A 25891-nucleotide genomic window follows, 5' to 3' on the forward strand; every position below is an offset into this window, starting at 1 on the left:
GTCAACCAAATAACATTTCATTGGAGTTGCATATAGGCCAGACTTGGTAGGGGCAGCAAGTTCCTTTCCCTGAACAACATCAGTGAACAAGTCGGGCTTTAATGACTGTCCTGAAGGTTTCATTATAAGTTTTTGATATTAGCTGACAAAATGTAAATTTATTGAATTCAATGTCACAATTTATGGTGGGATTTAAATTTTTGACTTCCGTGTTGCTTTCCAATTGCAAACAAACCCATTATTTTCTTACCCCGCTTACAAGAAAGCATTTTGAGATGTATTACTGTAAATATTGGATGTGCAGGAACTTTTTCCAGCTTATCAGCAAGTCAGAAGCTTTACATTTTAGTCCTCAACTCTAAATCTATTCCCAGCTGTTTGCTCAGGTCGAACCCAATGGTACACAACCTCTGCACCTTATTTTACTCTAAGCTGAACTTCACATTTCATATCTGCTTCATCACTAAGACTACACAGGAACATATGAAATAGAAGCAGTATGGCCACTCGAGCCTGCTCTGCCATTCAGTAAGATCATGGCTGATCTTGCATCTCAATTCCACTTTCTCACCCGATCCCCATATCCCTCTATTTTCCTGCAGCCCATAAATCTATCCATCTCAGCCTCAAGCATCCACAGCCTTCTGGGGTAGAGAATTCCAAAGATGTAGAGACATGAGTGAAGAAATTCCCCCTAATCTCAGTCTTAAATGATCGATCCCTCATCATGAGGCTATGCCCCCTCCAACACTTGAAAACCTCACATCACACTTACATGTTACACAGTCCTTTTTACTGACGAAATCCTTTGCGGTTAAAGTCCCAAACTCCTCCTCGAGGCATAGAGTCAGAGTTATACAGCACAGAAACAGGCCCTTCGGCCCATTATGTCTGTGCCGACCATCAAGCACCTAACTATTCTAATCCCATTTTCCAGCACTTGGCCCGTAGCCTTGTATACTATGGCTTTTCAAGTGCTCATCTAAATACTTCTTAAATGCTGTGATGGTTCCTGCCTCTACCACCTTTAGATTAGATTTACAGCACTGAAACAGGCCCTTCGGCCCACCGAGTCTGTGCCGACCATCAACCACCCATTTATACTAATCCTACACTAATCCCATATTCCTACCAAACATCCCCACCTGTCCCTATATTTCCCTACCACCTACCTATACTAGTGACAATTTATAATGGCCAATTTACCTACCAACCTGCAAGTCTTTTGGCTTGTGGGAGGAAACCGGAGCACCCGGAGAAAACCCACGCAGACACAGGGAGAACTTGCAAACTCCACACAGGCAGTACCCAGAATCGAACCCGGGTCCCTGCAGCTGTGAGGCTGCAGTGCTAACCACTGCGCCACTGTGCCGCCCTAAACTCTTCACGCAGTGCATTCCAGATTCCAACCACCCTCTGGGTGAAAAAGATTTTCCTCAAATCCCCTCTAAACCTCCTGCCCCTTACCTTAAATCTATGTCCCCTGGTATTGACCCCTCCGCTAAGGGAAACATTTTCTTCCTATCTGTCCTATCAATGCCCCTCATAATATTGTATACCTCAATCACGTCCCCCCTTAGCCTTCTCTGCTCTAAGGAAAACAACCCTAGCCTATCCAGTCTCTCTTCATAGCTGAAAATCTCCAGCCAGTCAACATCCTGGTGAATCTCCTCTGCACCCTCTCTCGTGCAATCACATCCTTCCTACAGTGTGGTGCCCAGAACGGTACACAGTACTCCAGCTGTGGCCAAACTAGCGTTTTATACAGCTCCATCATAACCTCCCTGCTCTTATATTCTATATGCCTTCCTAACCACCTTATCTACCTGTGCTGCTGCCTTCAGTGATCTATGGACAAGTATACCAAGATCCCTCTGACCTTCTGTACTTCCCAGGGTCCTACCATCCATTATATATTCTCTTGCCTTGTTCGTCCTCCCAAAATGCATAACCTCACACTTTGCAGGATTAAATTCCATTTGCCACTGCTCCGCCCATCTATATCGTCCTGTAATCTAAGGCTTTGTGAACTCAGTCAGGATTTTGTGAACTGTAATCTCCTCATTATTGACAACACCACCAATTTTCCTCCTAGTTGCAATGGAATGGATTTCCCAGACTTTTCAAAAAGCAATACTCTCTGCGCTCACTTCTCTGAACACTTCCAATCTGGACATCCACGAATAACGTGATTTCTGGTGATCCCGGGGCTCCTTCACTCCTCCGCAAATTTCAACTCTCAAAACAGGTTCAAGTCTTCACAGCCTTTCACTATATATCTTCAGAGAGCAGGCATTCCCCTCTCTCTCTCCAGCTGCCACCATTGAGTCTCTCCTCTTACAGTTTGCCTTAAGGCTGCACCTGATGGGTTCCCTTCTGACAGTCTGTTTGTCTTCAGAAAGTTTGTTAAATTTAACTGGACTCAGGAGTCAACAGCTTATTGTTCTGCTCCAAAATGCAGAAACCACAAGTCTGAGTTCACAAAGCCACTTGGGCCTTTACATCATTCCCAGGTGTTCACACTTGCCTGGTAACTTGCATCTTCCCAATTACTGACTCCTTGTTTTATGTCCCAAAAGTCTGAGAGGGTGAAACCCATTAATCTTCAGGTGTTAACCCTGCAGAATCTGTTTTCAAAGGAAAGTCTTTGATCTATGTTCTCTGTTGCCCTGGTAACCTTCTGCAGAGTGGAGGTGAGGTCACCTGACCTTCTGGACTCCATCTTGAACTTTTTAAAAATCACAATTTTTAAGACAATCATGTTACAAGGTCCAGCATTCATAACATGAAAAGGTATTACAAAAGTGCAACATTAGAGTAAATAGTGATTGACCTGCTGTTGTGTTACTCCTGGTAAAGTCAGATGTGCACTGTTCATTAATAACATTAATATATCATTATTCTGATGTTAAGATGAAGATGTATTTTATGTAGTTTGTTTATTTGAGCCACAGAGTCTAACTGTTGAAAGTAGGCACATCCTGGAGTTAATTAGTTTGGTAAGAGAAGTCTGAAGGTGAACAAGTGCTTAAAAATTTCTGGTTCCAAGTCAGAAAAAACAAACGGGAAATGACTGCCTTTCTTTCACACTTTTCATTATAGTGTTATTTCTGTAATATGACATATCAATGTTAGATGCAGGTTTTTATAAATAGGTAGATGTTAAATAAATGCGACTTGATTGAAACAAATAAGGGGTCTTGACAGGGTGGATGTGGAAAGGATGTTTCTCCTTGTGGGAGAATCTAGAACTAGGGATCACCATTTAAAAATAAGGGGTCACCCATTTAAGACAGAGATGAGAAATTTTTTTCTCTCAGAGGGTTGAGAGTCTTTGGAATTCTCTTCCTCAAAAAGCAGTGGAAGCAGAGTCTTTTAATATTTTTAAGACAGTGGTAGATAGATTCTTGATAAGCAAGGGGGTGAAAGGTTATCGGGGGTAGGTGGAAATGTGGAGTAATCAGTTCAGCCATGACCTTATTGAATGGCGGAGCAGGTTCGAGGGGCCGAGTGGCCTACTCCTGGTCGTATGTTCATATGTAAACCCATTCCTCTTGTGCAAATCTTATGCAGCTGGAAAGCAAAGTTAGCATGTGCATCAAGCAGTTAAAGTAATTCCTTCCGGCACATCATTAATGAAATCACAGCATCCTTCTATTTAAGCGCAGTATTATATTCAGTTTAGGTCATCATGATCAAAAGGAGAGCATCTACAGGTTTGAACTATACAAAACTTTAATCTAAGTACAGTGGACACTACTGTATTTACCAAAGATGCTCAATCTGTTTTTTCTAAGAGATGGAATGCCTACAAAATGTGTTAAAATACAGCTAAAAATACTAAAACTATTTTTTTCTGTGACTTTGAGCTGAATTGATTAAAGGAATGCTGACTAGTAAATTAAACTTTAAAAAAAAATCAAACATAGTGGAAGCTGTCAGGTAACATAAGAACACCGATGTACAAAATAGGTAAGCTTGTATCCAAAATTGCAATCAATTTTGAGAAGCATTGAAAGCAGAAGTCTAGATCTCTTCAGTTTTCATGCACCACTTGTTACATTTGGCTTTTATCACTATTAAATTTTCACAATAGGTAATCACTAGTGCATAATTATATGTTATTAAACATTTTGCCTGGTACTGGGAAATATTCCAAAGTATCAACAGGGTAATATTTTGATTTGTAGCTGACTATCAAACTAATTCATGCCAAGATGTGTATGTAATAAAGAATAGAAAGTGACTCTGGCGGCTGCTAGAAGCATAGATATGCCTGGAGAATGTGTGTTGGCGTGCCGAAGGACAAACCCCAACAGCTCCTCCCCACGACCTAACAAAAGTTCCAAAAATCTGAGAGTTGCAGGTTACTCTGCCTTTAAACTTCTGCATACTTGTGGCACAATCCAAGATGAAACTACTGGAAAACTCCAGAGGGAGGATAAATACAGGCTTAGCTGCTTGACTCCACATTCAGCTTCCCTGAGATTGTAAGCAAGCAAGGAATACAACATTTATTGTCTAATAATAATAAATGTTCAGCTTAAGTACCTCTAGTCATGGGACTGAGCACCCACTCAATGTTGTACAGGATGGATTCCAACGTGGAGTTTGTGTTTTACATTTTCTCAGCATCCAAAAATAAAATTAATTTCCTTTCTCTGCAGCCTACCAAATGGTAGTACAATCCCTCCAGACTCAACTTTTCCAACACCTTCTTTGTTGGCCTCCCCAGCTTCATCCTATAGAAATTCCACCTCCTTTAAAACTCCGCTGGTTGCATCCTGTCCCACACTAAGTTGCACTCTACTTCCCCATCCTCATCAACTTTATTAGCTTCATTTACATGTCCATGCGAGTTTGAAAGGTGCTGTCTAAGGTGCCTTGGTGTGTCACTACAGTGCATCTTATAGATGGTACATGTTGTTGCCACTGTGTGTCGGTGGTAGAGGGAGTGAATGTTTGTGGATGGTGTACGAATCAAGCAGGTTGCCTTGTCCTGAATGATGTTGAGCTTCTTGAGTGTTATTGGAGCAGCACCCATCCAGGCAAGTGGAGAGTATTCCATCACACACCTGACTTGTGCCTTGTGGACGGTGGACGGACTTTGGGGAGTCAGGAGATGAGTTGCTAGCCGCATGTCATGCTAGGACCCCACCTGCCATGAATGAGGCACATTAATTTTGTCATGAACATTGATTTTAAATTGTTGTTGGAGTGAGGAAATGACTTATTAAACAGATTAGTTGTGGCTGGAAAAGACATTTGGATATTAACAGACAGTGCTCAGGACAAAGGACCATTCCCTGACATATTCAACCCACAATGGACCTTGATCACCAGGTACTGTGTGTAAGAAGAGCATTCCAGAGACTGCTCAGGTGATACAATCCAGGACTGGTTAGACCAGCTGGCCACATGACCAACTGGCTGTTCCAGGGTCTTTTGAACTGGCCACAGAGAGTTTGAACTCAGAAAGACTGTTTGCTCCTGGACTGTGAAGATCTCTCCTGTTTCCTCCCATCTCTTTCTCACAAGCTTCTGAATCCACTGTCGACACATGAACTCCAATAGAGAAGTCTCCTACAGCAAACAAGGTTTAAAAAGAATACTGGGCTCCAACAAAAAGCAAGATCTACCGATGATCATGGACTCTGCAGTGAGCTCGAAGAACCGTAACAAATACTCTTCAGATATTGTCTTAAACTTTTCCACTTTATTTTTCTTCTGCTCTTTTGTGTCTCGATTTGCATGTGTGTATCGTGTATGCATGCTAGCATGGTGTATCCGAAGGTGTCAACCGAATTAGAGTTTAAGTTCAAATTTAATAAATTTCAACTTTTCTTTTTTAAACCTAAGAAAATCTGTTTCTGCTGGTTTCTTTGCCTTATAATTGAAAAGCAGTGAACAAGGATTCACCAAGGGGGAGAGTAAAACAGCGTGTTTAAAAATAGAACCCTGTTACAGTATTACCAAATGAAGGCTGAAAGGGACCCCTAGACACACCTTTCTCACCTGGACATAACACTGCAGGATTCCTAGCCTCTGACCTGCTCTTGCAGCCATGGTATTTATATGGCGATTCCAGTTCAGTTTCTGGTCAATGATAACCCCCAGGATGTTGATAGTGGGGTATTCAGCGATCATAATGCCAATGAATGTCAAGGGGAGATGGTTAGATTCTCTCTTGTTGGAGATCATCATTGCTTGGCACTTGTGTGGCGTAAATGTTATTTGCCACTTATTAGCCCAAGCCTGGATAATATCCAGGTCTTGCTGTATTTCTGCACGGGCTGCTTCAGTTTCTGAGTCGTCACAAATGGTGCTGAACATTGTGCAATCATCAGCGAACATCCCCGCTTCTGGCCTTATGATTGAAGAAAGGTCATTGATGAAGCAGCTGAAGATGCTTGGGCCTAGGATACTACCCTGAAGAATTCCTACAGTGATATCCTCGAGCTGAGATGATTGACCTCCAACAACCACAACCATTTTTCTTTGCACTAGGTATGACTCCAACCAGCAGAGAGTTTTCCCCGATTCCCATTAACTCCAATTTTGCTCGGGCTCCTTGATGCCATACTCGGTCAAATGCTGCCTTGATGTCAAGGGCAGTCACTCTCACCTCACCTCTTGAGTTCAGCTCTTTTGTCCATGTTTGAACCAAGGCCGTAATGAGGTCAGGAGCTAAGTGGTCTGGCAGAACCCAAACTGAGCGTCACTGAGCAGGTTATTGCTAAGCAAGTGCCGCTTGATAACAGTGTCGAAGACGCCTTCCGTCACTTAACTGATGATCGAGAGCGGATTGATGGGGCAGTAATTGGCCAGGTTGGACTTGTCCTGCTTTTTGTGTACAGGAAATCCTTGGGCAATTTTCCACATTGCCGGGTAGATGCCAGTGTCGTAGCTGTACTGGAACAGCCTGCTCCGCCATTCTACAAGATCATGCTGATCTTTTTGTGGACTCAACTCCACTTTCCTGCCTACCCCCGATACCCTTTGACTCCCTTATTTGTCAAGAATCTGTCTACCTCTGCCTTAAGAACATTCAAATGACCCTGCCTCCACCGCTCTCCAGGGAAGAGAGTTCCACAGACTCACAACCCTCTGAGAAAAAATTTCTCCTCATCTCTGTCTTAAATGGGAGAGCCCTTATTTTTAGACTGTGCCCCGAGTCTTAGACTCTCCCATAAGGGGAAATATTCCTTCAATATCCACCCTGTCAAATCCCCTCAAGATCTTATACGTTTCAATAAGATCACCTCTCATCCTTCTAAACTCCAATGAATACGGACCCAAGCTGTCCAGCCTTTCTTCATAAGATACCCTTTAATCCTGGGAATCAGTCGAGTAAACCTTCTCTGAACTGCCTCCAATGCAAATATTCCTGGGAATCAGTCGAGTAAACCTTCTCTGAACTGCTTCCAATGCAAATATTCCTGGGAATCAGTCGAGTAAACCTTCTCTAAACTGCTTCCAATGCAAATATATACCCTTTCTTAAGTAAGGAGACCAAAACTGTGCACAATACTCTAGATGTGGTTTCACCAATGCCCTGTACAACTGTAGCAAAACAGCTCTACCTTTATATTCCATTCCTCTTACAATAAACAACAACATTGCATTTACTTTCTTAGTTCTAATAATTTTCTCAGTACCCTTTCACTGGTGATGGTAATTGTTTTAGGTTCCTCCCTCCCTTTCAACTCTTGATTCACAATTATTTTTGGGATGTTATTTTTATCCTCAACAGTGAAGACAGATGCAAAAAATCTGTTCAATTCCTCCGCCATTTCCTTATTTTCCATTATTTACTCCCCAGACTCACTCTCTAGAGGGCCACTCACATTACTTACTCTTTTCCTTTTTAAATACCTGTAGAAATGTTTACTATCCATTTTTAGATTTCTAACTAGCTTTCTCCAGTACTCTTAATTTATCTCTCATTATTCTTTTAGTCATTCTTTGCTGTTTTTTATATCCTGTCCAATCTTCTGACTTGCCACTACTCTTCGCTGAATTGTATGCTTTTTCTTTCAATTTACGAACATATGAATTAGTAATGGGAGTAGGCCATTCAGCCCCTCCGTGCCTGCTCTGCCATTTAATAAGATCATGGCTGATCTGATTGTGCCCTCAACTCCACTTTCCTGCCCACCCCCTATATCCTTCATCTCCCTTGTTAGTCAAAAATTTATCTACCACTGCCTTAAAAATATTCAGTGACCCGGCTCTCTGGGGAAGAGAGTTCCAAAGACTCACAAACCTCAGAAAAAAATGTCTCACCTCTGGCTTATTTTTAAACTGCGTCCCCTTGTTCTAGTCTCTCCCACAAGGAGAAACATCCTTTCAGCATCCACCCTGTCAAATCCACTGAGGATTTTATATGTTTCAATAAGATCACCTCTCATTCTTCTAAACTCCAATGTATACAGACTCAACCTGTCCAACATTTCCTCACAAGATAACATCCCCCATCCCTGGTATCAGGTCGACTGAACCTTCTCTGCACTTTGATACAATCTTTAACTTCCTTAGTTAGACACAGATGGTGCATCCTTCCCCTAGAATTTTTCTTTCTCACTGGAATGTATCTCTGCTGAATGTTATCAAATATCTCCTTAAATGTCTACCACTGCATCTATATTGACCTATCCCTTAACCTAATTTCCCAGTTTACTTTAGCCAGCTCTGTCTTCAAACCCTCATAATTACCCTTATTTAAAATGTAAAACACTGGTCTTAGATCCACTCTTCTCACCCTCAAACTGAATGTGAAATTCAATCATGTTCTGAAAACTGCTACCTTGGGGTGCCTTTCCTATGAGGTCATTAATTAATCCTGTCTCATTAAACATTACCAGATCTGGAGTAGCCTGCTCTCTGGTTGGCTCTAGAATTTTTCTCTAAGAAACTGTCCCAAAAACACTCCATGAACTTATCTTCCAGGCTACCTTTGCCAATCTGATTCATCCAATCCATATGTAGATTAAAACACCCATGATTATCGCTGCACCTTTCTCAAGCCCCCCATATTTCTTCCTGTATACCATGTCCTACAGTGTGGTTAGTTAGGGGGCCTATAAACTACTCCCACAGGTGACTTCCTACCTTTACTATTTCTTATCTCTACCCAACTGATTCGACATCTTAACTTTTACAACTAAGGTCACCTCTCTCTATTGTACTGTCATCCTTAATTAACAGAGCTACCCCACCACCTTTTCCTAGTTTCCTGCCCTTCCGAAATACCTACTGACTTATGACAAGAATATTTCAATCAATACTTTTAAATTCATAGAAGTTTTAAGGCACAAATTCAGAAAAGTGCTGAAGAGCAAATACTTTATCTAGGATCTTGCCAGATTATTCTGGTACGGTAATCAAATATTTCAGCTATAATTGAAACTGATTATAAAAACATTGCAGTTTCCATCTTCAGTAGCTGTACAGTACATGTTGACATTGTGCTGAACAAATGCTATTCAGATTATTTTTTCTCCATCGAATACATCAACTGTCTGGTCAAGAAACTGAATCATTCTAGTTTTGCATCTGTATTTCAATTTCATCCATGTTCCGCAGTAGAACAATGTTTGAAGGACAACGTTAAATGAACATACAGTGCAAACCCAGCACCCACCAAGTCATCTCGTCTGATATCATTATGTTCAGCAAGTCGTTAACTTTCGTTCTAGTTTTATTATACAGTTTCATCTATGAGATTATTTACCTTTTAAACCAAATAATTTTAAGTTATTTTCAAGCACAACTGTCCTCGCCCAGCTATAGCCTGACCACACCCTATTTAGTGAAGTTTTAGTTTAGTTATCCAGCACTGAAACAGGCCCTTCGGGCCACTGAGTCTGTGCCGACCATCAACCACCCATTTATACTAATCCTACACTAATTCCATATTCCTACCACATCCCCACCTGTCCCTATATTTCCCTACCACCTATCTATACTAGGGGCAATTGCGAATGGCCAATTTACCTATCAACCTGCAAGTCTTTGGCATGTGGGAGGAAACCGGAGCACCCGGAGGAAACCCACGCAGACACAGGGAGAACTTGCAAACTCCACACAGGCAGTACCCAGAATTGAACCCGGGTCGCTGGAGCTGTGAGGCTGCGGTGCTCACCACTGCGTCACTGTGGTAGCACATAGGCAGCACAGGGTACAGGACAAGACCATTGCTCATTACTGTCTCTCTAATGATGGTTTACATCAGAGACTGGACACTGAACCCAATATAGCTTCCCAGTCTGTATAAAACAAGGATCTACAAATTATTACAAATACTAGCAAAATCAGGATTTTAAGTGTACGGTAAAATTGAATGCTACACATCTCTGTACCTACAGCACAAGAAAAAATGTCTTAATTTCCCCCCCCTTCCATAAAACAAAAAGTTTATTGTAAGGAAAACACCAAATTTTTATATGTATAGACCACTAGGCTAGAGAAATAAGCGATCTATTTGAATCAAAAGAAATGGTGAATCAAAGCTAATCAATGAAATAAGTTCAAATACTGGACTTAATTTGATGTAGCTGTACAGAATAATTACACAGTACTTGTCATAAATGAGTGTGAGGTGTTGGTGGCAAACGACTGGCACTCTTCAGGAAAACTATGCAAATCACTGTTTTCTAAAAAATCTGGCATGTGAAGACTCATCACTAGGCCTGCAGTTTGGCTGCTCCTGTCTCATTGCGCTAATTGCATTGTTGCTATGGGGACAATAGTTCATAGAGTATGGCATTGCCTGGCCAACCGGACTACAATCTTAAAGATCAAATCCAGTTTTACTGACTACCAGATTTGAAATGCACAACTCGTGACCAACACAGCTGTACATGAACATATATTTGTAAAATCACACAGAACAAGGTTCTGACAAGCTGCATTCTCCTCTCACCACCACCGCCCCGCCTCCTCCTCCCCCCCCCCCCCCCAACCCCAACCAAATCCCTCATCCGAAACACAAAGAGTAATGGAGCATTTGAAAATCACTGATCTCTTTCAATCCTGAACATTATTGAGATGATCTTTACGACCCATGTTTTGTAGCAAACGTGCAGGAGAGCATAACCCCAGTTTATTGTTCAAGAAAGCAACTGATCTAACTGACTTCACACGATGCCAGGGGTATTATGATCAAAAGTAGCACTACTTGTTACAGAAGAAAATCACAATTTAAAAGTGGTATGTTTTCATAAAAACATTCCCTTTGATCATTTGATAAAGCATTAAGACCAGCCCATTAACGAGACGCTTTGTCTGTCAAATTAAGTTTCTTTACCAAAACTCAAATTCTGAAGGCAAAAAGTGAACAACTCAGAAATAGTGAGAACAAAAAACGCCGATACAATAAAGAACATATGATTTCCAACACAATACTGAAAATTAAAATCCGAGGCGGTATGTTTTATGGATTTAATCCATTTTCTCCCTTGTTGCTTCCCCCACCCCTCTCTCCCCCCTTTCGATTTACAAATCACCAAGACAAGTTCTTCTGTTGCTACCACTGGCACTGTGTCCTACCGTTTAGTCACTAGTTAGTCGACTGCATTTCACCTCCTATCCGGGTTCACTTTAAACCCCTTCAGCTCGGAGCAATCTATTTAAATTCTTCCAACCTACCGGCGGTGGCAGAAAGAGAAAACAAGGAGCTCTCGCAGCACTGCGGTCGAGGCGCGCACCGGAGCCTTCGCAGCCCTGCGACTCAACACAGCAACAGGCGCATCTCCGCAATGACTCGTCTGGGAGGAGAGGAACATTTCACAACAACTCAAGGCTTTTCACTACAGGGATCCCAACAACTCTTGTAGCAACTCGAGCATTTCTCTTTGCAACTGTGTGTGCGGGCTTTGCACGGCGTCGCTGCTCCAGCCGTGCTACAGTGTATCCACGTCGTTGCAGACTGTCCGATTGTAGCAAAGCTTGTGTCGGCCAGGTTCGCAGCGCCTGCGCATCGTGACCGAACGCTTTGCTCTTGCTGCAAACTGGGAGATGCAGTCCTTTTCCTTCCAGGCAGCTGGCCAGGTCTGTAGCAGGCGATGGTCAATACTGAGGAAAGTCGTGATAAGACAAGCATTTTGCACAGTGTCACAGGTATTTTATTTTTCACATTGATAGGCCGCATTTTAAAAACAAAGGGGCGTAATTGACACTCCAAGTAACACTCGATCAGTCCCAACGTAGCAAAACACTTCGAAAAGACTTCGTTAGCTGTAACACACTTTGGGGCGCCCTAAGGTCGTGAAAGTTGTTATATAAATGCAAGACTTTTTTTATTTCAATCGAATCTGAGTGTTTGAACCCATGACTCTCACCCCCTGGAAAGCAAAATTAAGTGAAATTGTAGCAGTTTTTTTTAATTAAAAGTTCACCGTGTTCAATTCTTTTATAAAAGCAAAATACTGCGGATGCTGGAAATCTGAAATTCTTTTATGTTTTTTAAGAAATACAATATACCTGACACAAGTCAGATCAAAACAATTTATAGTGTCATTTTGATAAAATTAATTGATGAAGTGTATTGTGCAGAAATTTTAACCAAAATTATATATTCATAAAATATTTGAGACTGAGGAGCACCATTTGGCCATCTTAGCTCATCCATCGAGTATACCCCACATGACGGAATCCAGTTGTTTCTAAGGGTTTTACCTCGACCATTCTGCCCAAAAGTCCATTCCATTCTTAAACAGAAAACGTTGGGAACATTCAGCATTTGTGGAGAGAACAGATAAGTTAATATTTAGCTATGGACCTTTCATCTGAACCGGAAAACCTTAGTGAAAGGCAAAAGATTTATACAATCTGAAGAGAAACCAGAGTGGACTGAGATATTATAACTGAACAGCATTTAAAACAGAACAGAAGAGGAAGGGGCAAAGGACAAAACATGTAGATTCTGATCACTTTTTGTGTGAAGAGCTACTTGATATCAGTTCTAAATTTAGCTTTTATCACTTTGAATTTGTTTCCTTGTCCTACCTTCCCAATTTAGTTTGAAGCGATCTCTGGATGTATGTCTTCTGTATGTGGGATTGTGTGACAGATTGGTGGGAGAGACGGAAATGGGGAGAGAGGAGGAGTCAGGGAGAGTGAGAGAAACATATCTACTGGGGATTTACTGGATATTACCAGACATTCATGTGTTTTACTGGAAATAGGAGATTAATTGGGTATTAAGCAGGGTTTTAATAGGTATTAATTGCAGTATTAACTGGGTATTTATTGGGTATTAACCTGGGTTTTAATGGGTATGTACTGGGATTTACTGAGCATTAACTGGGGTACTAACTAAGGTTTCTTGACTAGGAGGTGTATTGGTTATTAATAGAGGATCTTCTGGATATTATCGGAGATTAGCCAGTGAGATCCTTGTCCAGGATAATATGGTGTCTTGCTGCGATTGTGGCATTAAACCACGCTATATGGTGAGTCAGTACAGCCAGAAAACACCTCCACCAAGCACCGGGCAGTGGCAAACAAACAGGCCAACTCAGACAACCTGAGTAGGCTAGTGGGACCCCTGATGGAGGAAATGCCATCAAAACAAGTTGACTTCCATGGAATAAATCAACGGCATCCATAAAAATCCTTGTCTTTGGGGAAGGACATCATTATGACCAGAGTCTAAGGGTGAGGTAACCCCAACAGAAAACTCTATTGAAAACATGCCTTGTCAGCGCATCTTTTGTGAGGAAAACCACACCTGCCAAGAATGCGGCATATTAATTTCATCATATGGAACATTAATTTTAAATTCTTACTGGACTGAAAACATGGCTGCACCTGCATTTTAAAAGGACAGTGGCTGGAAACATTTGAATTCTAAAAGACAGTTGCCATGAGAAGACAATGGAACTGCTCCCTGATTCAATTAACCAAATGGATTTTGGTCAAAAGACATTGGATGTGTGAAAGTCAGCAGTCCAGCCTCCTACTGAGGATGGCTAATAAGATTGAAAGGATCCACAAAACCGCTCCAGGCAGGTTGTTCCAAACAAAGAGCTAGTCACATGACTGGCCTACTGGCCCAGGTTTGGTTTCAATTGTGCCACACAGAAAGAAACAGACTGCAACTGAACTTGAAGAGAGAGCATCTCTCCCTGTCTCTGTCTCTCTCCCTCTCATGCAAAGACAGGGACCCATGGAAGAAACTAAGCCTCAAGACAGAAAACCATCGAAACAAGTTTGAAAGTGTGCACTGGGCTCCAATGAGATGGCAAGATTTAACTACAATCAAAGACTTTACATTGAATTCAAAATACGGTAAATGAACTCTAGGTATTGCTTCAAACCTTTCCCCTTGATTCTTTCTCCCTTTTTCTGTCTCTATCTGCATGTGTGTTTATCGCGTATGCATGCTAGCATGGTTGCGTTACCTATTCATAGTCGTTAATCGAATTAGAGTTTAAGGTTAATAAACTTCTACCTTTCTTGTTTAAATCTAAGAAAACCTATCTGGTTGATTTCTTTGCCATTACAATTGGAGAGCAGTGAACAAGGATTCACTGAGAGGAAGCTAAAAACACTGTGGCTTAAAAATTAAACCCTGTAATGGCCAAACCAGGAAATGGGTAGAACCAGAAGAGGGAACCCCTAGACCCCTTTCTCACCTGGTCATAACAGAAATTTGGAGACTAGCATCCGGATTTAATCCATGGACAAATGAGAAATTGGAAGTGGGAAGTCAAATTGATCCCAGTCAAAAAGAGAAAAGATTTCCATACAGGTTTACTTCTGGTTGTGTGTGCTAGAATACTAACATGTCTGCGACTGAAGCCAGTAACTCCTCAAGGCAGGGTGAAGTAACTTGGGATACGTTAAAAGCACTGTCTAAGGAGGAGTTGAGAAAAATGGCTGAGCAGTGTGGGATCACTGTCCGTGCCAAGGCTAGAAAGTCTGAACTCCTAAGACTAATGCAACCATTTTTCCCTCGAATCTGAAGAATCAGAAACAGGGTTAGAAATAGACTCCGACGGGGTATTGCTAACAAAAATACAATTGGAACAGAGGAAACTTGAAGTAGAAGACAGGAGGAGAGAGAAAAAGAAAAAAAACTTCCAGAAGGAACGTGAGGAAAGGGAACTGAGGCAACTTGAATTAACTGGGGGGGGGGGTGGGGGGGTGCGACAGAGTAACCTCAATGAAAGCATGACCAATATGGAAGATCATAATTCAAGGCTGGGTAGTCAATTGTTTAAATTCTCCCAACTATTCCCAAAATTCAACAAGGGAGACATGGAAGCGTATTTTGCATCTTTTGAAAAACTTGCAAGGCAGTTAAAGTGGCCAGCTGAGTCTTGGACTCTCTTGCTACAAGGCAAGGTAACAGGAACAGCCCTTGAGGTTTATTCCCTGTTGCCAGATGAGAGTTCATCAAATTATGAACTGACAAAAAATGCTATCCTCGGGGCATATGAGTTAGTACCGTAAGCCTATTGCCAGAAATTACAAACCCTCAAGAAGCAAGCTGAACAAACTTACTTGGAGTTTGAGAGAAGTAAGCAGCTGGCTTTTGAGCAGTGGTTGAGGGCTCTTAAAGTGCAGCCCAGCTATGAAAACTTCAGAGAGGTATTTCTGCTAGAGGAATTTAAAAACTCTCCCACTCTCCATAAAGACTCATGTCGAGGAGCAGAAAGTTTGTAGAGTCAAGCAACCACAGTTTTGGCTGATGGGTTTGCTTTAATATACAAGTCGGTTCCCCAGGGGAAAACCCTTCCTGGTCACCCTTCTTCTCACAGACCTGAGGACAAAGAATGGACAGTGGTTCACCAGTTAGTGGTGCCACAGAGGTACCGGAGATAAATATTAAGAATGGCTGTACATGCTGGTATACGAAAAACCAAAGTCTGCATAAGTTTGATTGGCCAATACTCCACAAAGATGTGGTGGAGTACTGTAGGAGTTGCCAGATGTGCCAGGTAGAGGGGAAACCCCAACCTATAGTGAAACCTGCACCCCTAAGACCTGTATCGGCTTTTGGGAAATCCTCCACTAGAGGGCTGGTGAATAGTAAGGGACCCCTGCCGAGAACAAAAGAGGACAGAAAGGCACCGGGCTGGCAAAAGGTTAGAGAGGAAAGGGGAAAAAGGAACAAAGAGGGAAGGCTAAAGGAAGTCTGGGAGGAATCCCAATTGAAAACCCCAACTGTCCAGTCAGCCAACCATTAAAATTTGGAAAAATTAGACCCCACATCCTCCTATGTAAATTCAGACACCAAAAGCACCCTACAGCATTTTCAGAAACACACAGAGACAAAGAAAGTCCTTAAAAGGGCAGAAACCCCATGATGGTGATGCCTCACCTATTCTAAATGCCACAGGGGAGTGCAGTAGAATCTGGGCAAATACCTGCAAGCAGGAGTGTCCCAGAGGGAAAAGGGAAGATTAGCAAAGAATCCTCTCCCAGAGTCAGGAGAAAAGGGAACCAATTATCCACTGTGAAAAGCCCTTGCATGACTCATCAAAGCACCGAAAGAGAGTTCAGAGTGGAACCACCCACTGCTGACTCCCATGAGCAGAACTCCACAGCAGGGCTAATTAAGTCTAACCCTCCCCCTGCAGATCTCAATAGGAACAAAGATACCCTAGGCAGTCTAGTAAATGTGCAAACTGAAAAACTCCCCAAAAACCACATGTTTACTGGGATGCCAAAAAGGGCAGTTTAAAGCAGCACCGCTGCCAAAAATAGACAGGTGGAAACAGTTTTTAGGATTTCAGTATGAATGAGAGAAAAGCATGTGTGTTTTCCTGGTCTTACTCTTCTCTCTAGTCTTTTTGAATGAAATGTTCTTCTAAAATTGCATTTCATTCCACTGGATGTGGAGGCAGGAGGAAAACCACACCTGCCAAGAATGAGACATATTAATTTTGTCATATGGAACAGTAATTTTAAACTCCTACTGAACTGAAAACATAGCTTCACCTGCATTCTAAAAGGACAGTGGCTGGAAACATTTGCATTCTAAAAGACAGTTGCCTGGAGAAGACAATGGAACTGCTCCCTGAGTCAATTAACGAAATGGATTTTGGTCAAAAGACATTGGTTGTGTGAAAGTCAGCATTGCCGCCCCCTACTGAGGATGTTTACAAAGATTGAAAGAATCCACAAAACCTCGCCGGGCAGGTTGTTCCAAAAAAGGAGCTAGTCACATGACTGGCCTACTGGCCCAGGTTTGGTTTGAATTGTGCCACACAGAAAGAAACAGACTGCAACTGAACTTGAAGAGAGAGCATCTCTCCCTGTCTCTCTCTCTTTCTCTTTCACGAAAATAAGAGACTGCAACTGAACTTCAAGAGGACAACATCTCCCTGTCTCCATCTCTCTCCCCATCTCATGCAAAGACAGGGACCCATAGAAGAAACTAAGCCTCAAGACAGAAAACCATCGAAACAAGTTTGAAAGTGTGCACTGGGCCCCAACGAGACAGCAAGTTTTAACTGCAATCAAAGACTTTACATCGAACTCAAAAGACAGTAAATGAACTCCAAGTATTGCTTCAAACCTTTCCCATGATTCTTTCTCCCTTTTCTGTCTCTATCTGCGTGCACGTTTATCACGTATTCATGCTAGCGTGGTTGCATCATGTATTTTTAGTAGTTTTAATGGCATTAGAGTTTTAAGGTTAACAAACTTACACTTTTCTTGTTTAAATCTAAGAAAACCTGTTTGGTTTGCTCTTACAATTGGGGAGCAGTGAACAAGGATTCACTGAGGGGAAGCTAAAAACACGGTGGTTTAAAAATTAGACCCTGTTACGGCCAAACCAGGAAAAGGCTGAGAGGGAACCCCGAGACCTTTTTCTCACCTGGTTGTAACACTGTATACAGCAGAAATCCCTCATGCAAAGCAAGACAAGAACAGTAAACACCATAAAGCCCATAGCCAAAATGGGTACCATACAAGTGGTAAATTGGACAGTCAATGCTCAGAGGTACGATTTCAAAAAAAAGATTTTTTTTAAAATTCAGTCATGGGATGTAGGTGTCGCTGGCTTGGCCAGCATTTATTGACCATCTGCAATTGCCCTTGCAAACGTGGTGGTGAGCTGCCTTCTTGAACCGCTGCAGTCCATGTGGGGTAGGTACACCCACAGTGCTGTTAGGAAGAGAGTTTCAGGATTTTGACCCAGCAACAGTGAAGGAACAGCAATATAGTTTCAAGTCAGGATGGTGTGTGTCTTGGAGGGGAGCTTGCAGGTGGTTGTGTTCCCATGCCTCTGCTGCCCTTGTCATTCTAGGTGGTAGAAGTTGTGGGTTTGAAATGCTAAAGTCAAAACCGCAGGAAGCTCTGTGACAGAGAAGAGTAGAGAGATTGGACAAAACAAACTGCATTTATGCACCTATAACACAAGGGCATTAAGAACAGAAGAATCACTATTATTTGATGGAAGAATTAGAGGACTTTAAGTGTAGCGATTAAGTTAAGAGATTCAAGGTGTGTGGTTGTTCTATCGAGGAAAAATGGAAGACAAGGAAGCAAGAGCAATTGGATTCCTCATACACCCCAAGATGACAGACTATGTTAAACAAGCCGATAGTTACTCAGATAGTGTCATCTCACTTTAAATACAGTTGGCAGGGAAGGAGGAATTGTGTATAGTCAAAGTATATGCACGGACCAGTGATCACACAGAGGAGGAAGGCGAGCAATTCTATGAAGATGCTTCGAAGGCAATAGAACAGAAATTAAAGTATACAATTGTCATGGGATATTTCAATGCTAAAATAGGAAAATCCAAAGGAGGAGAAGACTCAATTATAGGAAAATATGGAGTTGGAGAAAGAAATAAAAGAGAGAAACACTGATTGCATTTGCAGCTCAGCATGGACTTGTTATCACAAACACATATTTCAAGAAAAACAAAAGCAAAAACATGGGAACGTCCAAATGGAACTTTCAAGAATCAAATCGATTTTATACTGAGCAGACCCAGAGGAATAATGGAAAACAGTGAAGTCATCACCAAAGTGGATATTGCCAAACACAGGATGATAAGAGCAACACTGAGCATCAATGAAAAAACTAGCTATCCTGAAATTTATCAACATCAAGAAAAAGAAGTAAATCTCTTCAAGCTCAGAGAACAAAGTGAGGAATTCCAACTCGGATTCAAAAATAGATTTGATGGTCTAGAATTTGAAGAGATGGACCTTGACACAAGATGTAAAAAAAGTCATTGCAATGATGATGGAAGAAGTTGAAAAAATTGCACCACCAAACAAGTCAAACAGTCAAAAAAACGAAAACACCGAAATTGATGCTATTGATGTAAGACATAAGGTACTCAGGAGCATATCACACAAAACAGTTCCTGAGAAAATTGAATATGCTGAAGCCGTTAAAATAACTAGGAAAAAGCGACGCCAAAGGAACAGGATGAGAAGAGAGGAGCAAATTAAAACAATATTAGAAACAGGAAGAGGGCCAAAAGAAATCTTTAAAAGAAACAGGACACAAACTAGAATTCAACAATTAAAAAAAGCAGATGGCAATCTTACTTCAAAGTGAGGAGAAGTGCTTAAGGTATGTTTGAACTTCTACTAGGACTTGTATCGTTCCAAAGCTGAAGGATCTGAAGATAAAGAAACAACAGTGTCATCAGACACAAACAAAATACCAATCATTATTGAGGCAGACGTTGAAAGTGCATTGAAACAGATGAAAAGAAACGGGGCCCCAGGGAGGACAAATTAACAAGTGATTACCTCCCTCCTTGAGTATATGAGACAATCGCACAGCTCCATGTATTATATAACCAAATATTTGAGGAAAAAAAGATACTGAAAAGTTGGAAAGAAGAAAGAATTCTTCTTCTTCATAAATTAGGAGACAGAACAGACATTAGGAATTACTGACCCATCAGTCTATTATCTCATTTGTACAAAATTCTAACTAGAATTATTCAGAATAGGATAAAGACGACATTTGATAAACATCAACCAAGAGAACAGGCGGGGTTTAGGGAAGGAGACTCTACAACAGACCATCTACATACAATGATCCAACTCATTGAGAAGGCAAAGGAACATCAATTGAACCTGTGCGTTGGATTTATTGACTATGAGAAGGCATTCAATTCAGTAGAACACAGATTTATTTGTAGCTTTAAGGAAAACAGGAATAAATAAGGGAAATGCTAAGATCAAAGAAGGCACTTACACAGATGCAAGGCCAGAATACACATCGACAAAGACATAATACAGTTGATAAATATTGAAAGAGGAATGGCACAGGGGATACAATCTACCCAAAAATATTCCCCACATAATGGAAGACATATTCAAGAAAACACCCTTAGAGGAGAGAGGATTAAATATTGATGGAGAAAAATTAACGGACTTACACATTGCATATGATGTTGCACTAATTGCTTCATCTGCTAAAGACTTAGAAGTACAACTAAATAACTTAAATAAAGGAAGTAAAGATATTGGACTGAAAATGCATAAAGGAGAAACTAAGGATATGATAAACTTTAAGACAGAAGATACCATACAAATTGAACAGCAAGAAATCTGAGCCAAGCATTAAAGATGAAGGATTGTACAAATGAAGAGGTACTGAGTAGGATTAGGGCAAAATGGAGTTGTTTCCAGAGATAGAGATATTCTGTGTGATAAGAAAATATCACTGGCATTAAGGGGGAGGGTATATGATCAGTGTGTGCAACTGATCATGACATTTGGAGTGGAATCATGGACAAATACAAAATATATAGAACAAAAACTATGTACAGATCAAAGATCAATGGAAAAACAAATGTTACACATCTTCATTCTGATAAAATCAGGTGTAATGTAATACGCCAGAAAACTACAGTTAAGGACATCATCCTGAAGATAAAAGAAGCCAAATGGAGATGTGCTCGGCATGTTGCTCAAAGAAATGATAATAGGTAGACAAAAAGGCTATTGGAGTGGCAGCCAAGAACAGGAAAAAGAAAGGGGAGATTGAGAAGAAGATGGAGAGATGACATAATATCATATCTAGGATCCACTTGGGCGAGAACAGCAAGGGATAGAGATACATGGAAAAGGCACGAGAAGGTTACATCCGACAGTGGATGAACACGGCCAAAATGATGATGAATGATGATCTTTTCCATACTATTTATTAGCTTATATCCTCTTCACAATCATCTCTTGGACACCTTTAAATGGCTTAAAACCCCAAATTCTCCAGTTTTTCCTAATAATTCAGATTTCTAATATTAAGTATTAGCCTTGTAGCTTTTCTTTGCACTGTTTCCAGCACTTCAATGTCTCCCTGTGTCTTGGTGACCAGAACCGGACACTGTTCTCAAGGAATTGCCTGAAGGGTAAACATTTCTTCATTCATTCACAAGATTTACCCCAAAACCCCACAGCTTCATGTGGAGCTTTGTCAAATGCTTTTTGAAAGTTTAGAGACACCACTTCATAGGCTTTCCATATCTATGGTGATGTCACTTCTTGAAATATCAGGGAGGTTTGGTCGGACAGAATCATCTTGTGAATCCATGTTGAGTGATATTTGTGATGTTACAGAGCAAAGTAAAAAATATGATTCCAGGTATTGTGAATTTAAGCTTTGAGGAAACATTTATGAAGTTATGCTTCTCTCCTTTGGAAAAGAGATTGTGGGGTGATCTCATTAAAGTTTATAAAATTATAGAGGGAATTGAGAAAGTTGATCCAAAAAAATGATTCATTGGTCAGAAGTTGAAATCCAAGGAACACACATTAACTATTAACTTCGGAAGTTAGGTGTAAAAAGTGAGGTCAGTTGGAATATTTTCACCCAAAAAGTAATAGAATTGTAGAATAAGTTATTAGGGAAATCCTTTGAAAGGATTGGTATAAATTGTTTGAAGAAACAAAGAGATGAATTTCTAAAAATAGAAGGGATTATAGGGTATGGTAAGAAGAACCATTGCAACCTTACGTTCATTCCTTAAGATTGAGTTTGATTAGAATCCAGATGATATGTGCAAAAGGCTGGTTTCTGACCAACTACACCACCCCCTCTCTTCCATGCTCGAATTTTTATAAAGAACTGACTTTTCAGTCTTCGAAAGAAGCAGGGATGATCTTATAAAGTAAGACAGTAAATGGAATAAGAAAAGAAAAGCTGCAATGCTACTTCAAAATGTGACAGTAGTACCTCCAGTATGCACTTCCTGTGAGAGCTCCGACCCAGTAGGAACACTGGATTGTGGAACCTCCCACCACCCCCCAAAAAAAATTGTTTTTTTTTGCTTTGGTATTATTGTAGCAAACATTATTAGCTGGTTTGATGAAAGTTGCATAGCTATTTGCATCAATTATAGAAGAAATTAAAATACTTCTAGAAGGTTCTGGTGGAAGCCAATGTTACAGTAGTTTCTATGTACATTTACTTATTGTGAATTACTGTGACCCTAAAGTTCCAACACCAAGAAGTACATTAATGGTTTACTGATTTTGTATTATTTCAAATCACAGATTCACAAGAGTAGAAAAGAGAGATAGAAAATGTCTATCTCCCTCTATCTCCTATCCTGGTGAGTCAGGCTTTAAGACAGTGCAGAATCAATAAGTCATTAAACAAACTGAGAGCGTTGACAATAACTGAATGCATATATTGTTAGTCATGAGCACTTTTTAAAGAACGGAAATGGGTTAGCCAGGTAAGTTTGAATAGTACCCTTTCATTTTAGGCTGAACCAAGCACAATCTGATGGAATAAAAGCTTCTTCTTTCTGCTAGCTATCATAGTTCTTGTTCCTAATGGGTGCAAGCCCAATACATAAAGATGTCATTATTTGGCAGAATATCTGGAGAATATATTTATTATAGACATATTTGATAATATAATATAATTGTATATCTGAGGTTTATCAGACTGCATACTACCATGATCATTATGAATGTCCCACTTCAAACAGATCAGTCACCCTATTCCAGCATGCTCTGTTTATGTGGGGGCGTTGAAATTCTAGAATTTGCCATCTGTGACAGATGAATTGAACTTATAGTGCTACAGAAGTATAGCAATAATAACTAACACTGGCTCAGAAAGGTAAATGTTATACTACCTTAGGATTCAAATCATGTTGTTAAATTGCTTGCATCAACAGCTCAGTGGCCACCAGGATGGTGCATTAACCTGTATTACATAATGTTAGGCTTTGAGCTATCTCTGATTTATCATGCATTAAGTTTCAGACTTTATTTAGCTACCTGAGCAGATGGTAGCTAACAGTGAAGTGCTTCTCCTGGAGGTGACGTGCTCTCCACCAGCAACACGGACTCAGCCCGATTAGCAGCAATCTGAAGTATGTAAGCAAATACAATGCTTTTATAATGCCAATTTGCATACTATTTTTATTTATTTAGATTTACAGCACTGGAACAGGCCCTTCAGCCCACTGAGTCTGTACCGAGCATCAACCACCCATTTATACTAATCCTACATTAATCCCATATTCCTACCACATCCCCACCTTCCCTCAATTCCCCTACCACCTAACTATACCAGGGGCAATTTATAATTGCCAATTTACCTATCAACCTGCAAGTCTTTGGCTGTGGGAGGAAACCAGAGCACCCGGCGAAAACCCATGCGGTCACAGGGAGAACTTGCAAACTCCGCACAGGCAGTACGCAGAATCAAACCCGGGTCACTGGAGCTGTGAGGCTGTGGTGCTAACCACTGCGCCACTGTGCCACCCGCATTGAATTTATGTAGTAATGCTGCTGTAGGGAAGCAGCTTGACATTGCACGATGTTGTATCAACCATTTCCTCACAGAATTTGAAAAGCCACAAGGAGGAATGGAACCTTGGTCACTGGGAACTTATGTCCTTCTTAAAAGCTTAGTAAATTATCACAATAATTGCACTTCACAACATTAAATGTTACTTTTCTGACCTCAATGTACAAATAATACAGTACATATACACAAATGCCATCACACAGATAAGAACATAAAATTATGCTTCAAAAGTTATTAAGAATTCAGACGAGCAAATGCAGAAGCTACACGTGAAAGGAAATGAAGGAATACCAGAAGACAGGTCAGGGTTCAGGCTATCCAATATGCTCCCTAGCAGCCAGAGCACTTTACACATTTGTCAAGATTCTTCAGATTCTGCCCCATACAAAAGAGGCATGGGGACACCTCAGTCACAGAAAACAGGTTCCGGCATTTCAATACCCTGACCACATACCCAGAGCATGATAGAGGAGGGTGTGTGTTGCACTTTGTCACTTTCATGATGTTCCTGGCCATGTACAGTCTAGTGAATTGTAACATAGAAACATTACAAAATTTGTTTGGTGGAACAAGTGTGTTCTTTACATGTTCTGCACTGAGCATCCATGAGAAACAAGTAATTTCTGTCCTGACAGCTCAACAATGTATCCATTTAAAGGTCTCTGGAGTGATCTGAAGCCCATGATGTGGAAGTTGTGAAGCTGTTGTGTTACCAAATCCAGACTATGACCCTGTGAAGGAGTCTTCTTCTGATAGGCCCTTCTAAAACTAGGCAACAAGTCTTTTGTAAATCTGTAAATGGAACAAGTTTCATGAATTGAGAACACAAAAGTTACAAATTATTTACAGTGTTTACAGACACCATTTATTTATTTCTAAAACTTTTTGAAGAACATCTTTTCAAAGCAGTGAGCAGAGCTACTTCTTAATTTGAGACATTGTGAAAGAATGTTATTTATTCTTAATGTTCAATAAAGCACATTTGTTCATGTAAATGCTTTAAAATAATAGGAAGATTTTTTTATGTACCTGTGAAATTTTGTAAAGTTGTTTAACTATACATTTTTATATATCATATCCCCATTTAGTATATTCTTTCTTTTCCGTACCAGTCCTGCCTTTCCATTTTATGCACAAACTTGTTGCTTATTCATCCTCCTTGTTTTAATGATTAAACATCATAAGATTCTTTGTCACCATTGGATCTTGTTTCATTAACATATCTATACTGTCATGCAGGCCCCCAGCTGCCAAGAATGAGGTATATTAATTTCGCCACATGGAGATTAAATTTCAAATTGTTGCTGGGAAGAAGAGAAGGCCTGTTACAAGGACTGCCAGACCTTGGATGGAAAAAAAGGCATTTGCATATTAACAGATGATGCTTGAAAGGACAAGACAATCCACAAAGCCAGAAATGGTTATACCAGTCGGTCACGTGACTAACCTGCTGGACAACTTGGGGAGTTTTAAATTATAGAGACAGTGTTTGAACTGGAAGAAAGCTATTTGCTCCTGGACTGAGAAGACCTCTCCTGGCTGGCTGTCTGCTCCCACTGCTTTCTCATGGAACTCCAAAAACCCACTGAAGACACATGAGCCCCAAGAGAGAAAAGTCTCCTACAGTGACCAAGGTTTAAGAAGAATACTGGACCCCAACAGATCTACCTACAAGCAAGGACTCTACAGTGAGCTCGAAGACCCGTAACAAAAACTCTTCAGATATTACCTCAAACCTTTCCACTTTATTTCTTCTGCTCTTTTCAGTCCCTATCTGCATGTGTGTATCACGTATGCATGCTAGTGTGGGCACGTCGTGTATCTGTAGGCGTTAACTGAATTAGAGTTTAAGTTTAATAAAATGTCACTTTTCTTCTTTAAACCTAAGAAAGCCTGTTTGTGCTGGTTTCTTTGCCTTATAATTGGAAAGTGGTGAGCAAGGATTCACCAAGGGGGAGCTAAAAACATGTGTTTAAAATTAAACCCTGTTATGGTAAGACCAGGTGAAGGCTGAAAGGGAACCCTAGACCTCTTTCTCACCTGGTCGTAACAATACAGAAAGTAATCTCCTTTTCCTCAATTGAATTACCTCTTTCAGTAAAATGTTGAATTGTAAACTTTTCCCAAA

The 25891-nt window shown here is 40.7% G+C and overlaps 1 protein-coding gene and 1 long non-coding RNA gene across 2 annotated transcripts in view; one reads left to right on the forward strand and one right to left on the reverse strand.

The window, feature by feature from the left end:
* Window positions 1–11957, reverse strand: part of LOC137369796 (tyrosine-protein phosphatase non-receptor type 13-like) — a 66313-nt gene extending 54356 nt beyond the window's left edge. Inside the window, exon 1 of the mRNA XM_068031326.1 lies at window positions 11650–11957. The gene's annotated coding sequence lies outside the window, so the exon portion shown is untranslated. The remainder of the gene's footprint in view (window positions 1–11649) is intronic.
* Window positions 11958–12041: 84 nt separating this feature from the next.
* LOC137349284 (uncharacterized) overlaps window positions 12042–25891 on the forward strand; it is a 45983-nt gene continuing 32133 nt past the window's right edge. Inside the window, exons 1-2 of the long non-coding RNA XR_010969328.1 lie at window positions 12042–12120; window positions 23208–23323. This is a non-coding gene — a long non-coding RNA (uncharacterized lncRNA). The remainder of the gene's footprint in view (window positions 12121–23207; window positions 23324–25891) is intronic.

Source organism: Heterodontus francisci, chromosome 1 (assembly GCF_036365525.1).
Source record: "Heterodontus francisci isolate sHetFra1 chromosome 1, sHetFra1.hap1, whole genome shotgun sequence".
NCBI classification, from domain to species: domain Eukaryota; kingdom Metazoa; phylum Chordata; class Chondrichthyes; order Heterodontiformes; family Heterodontidae; genus Heterodontus; species Heterodontus francisci.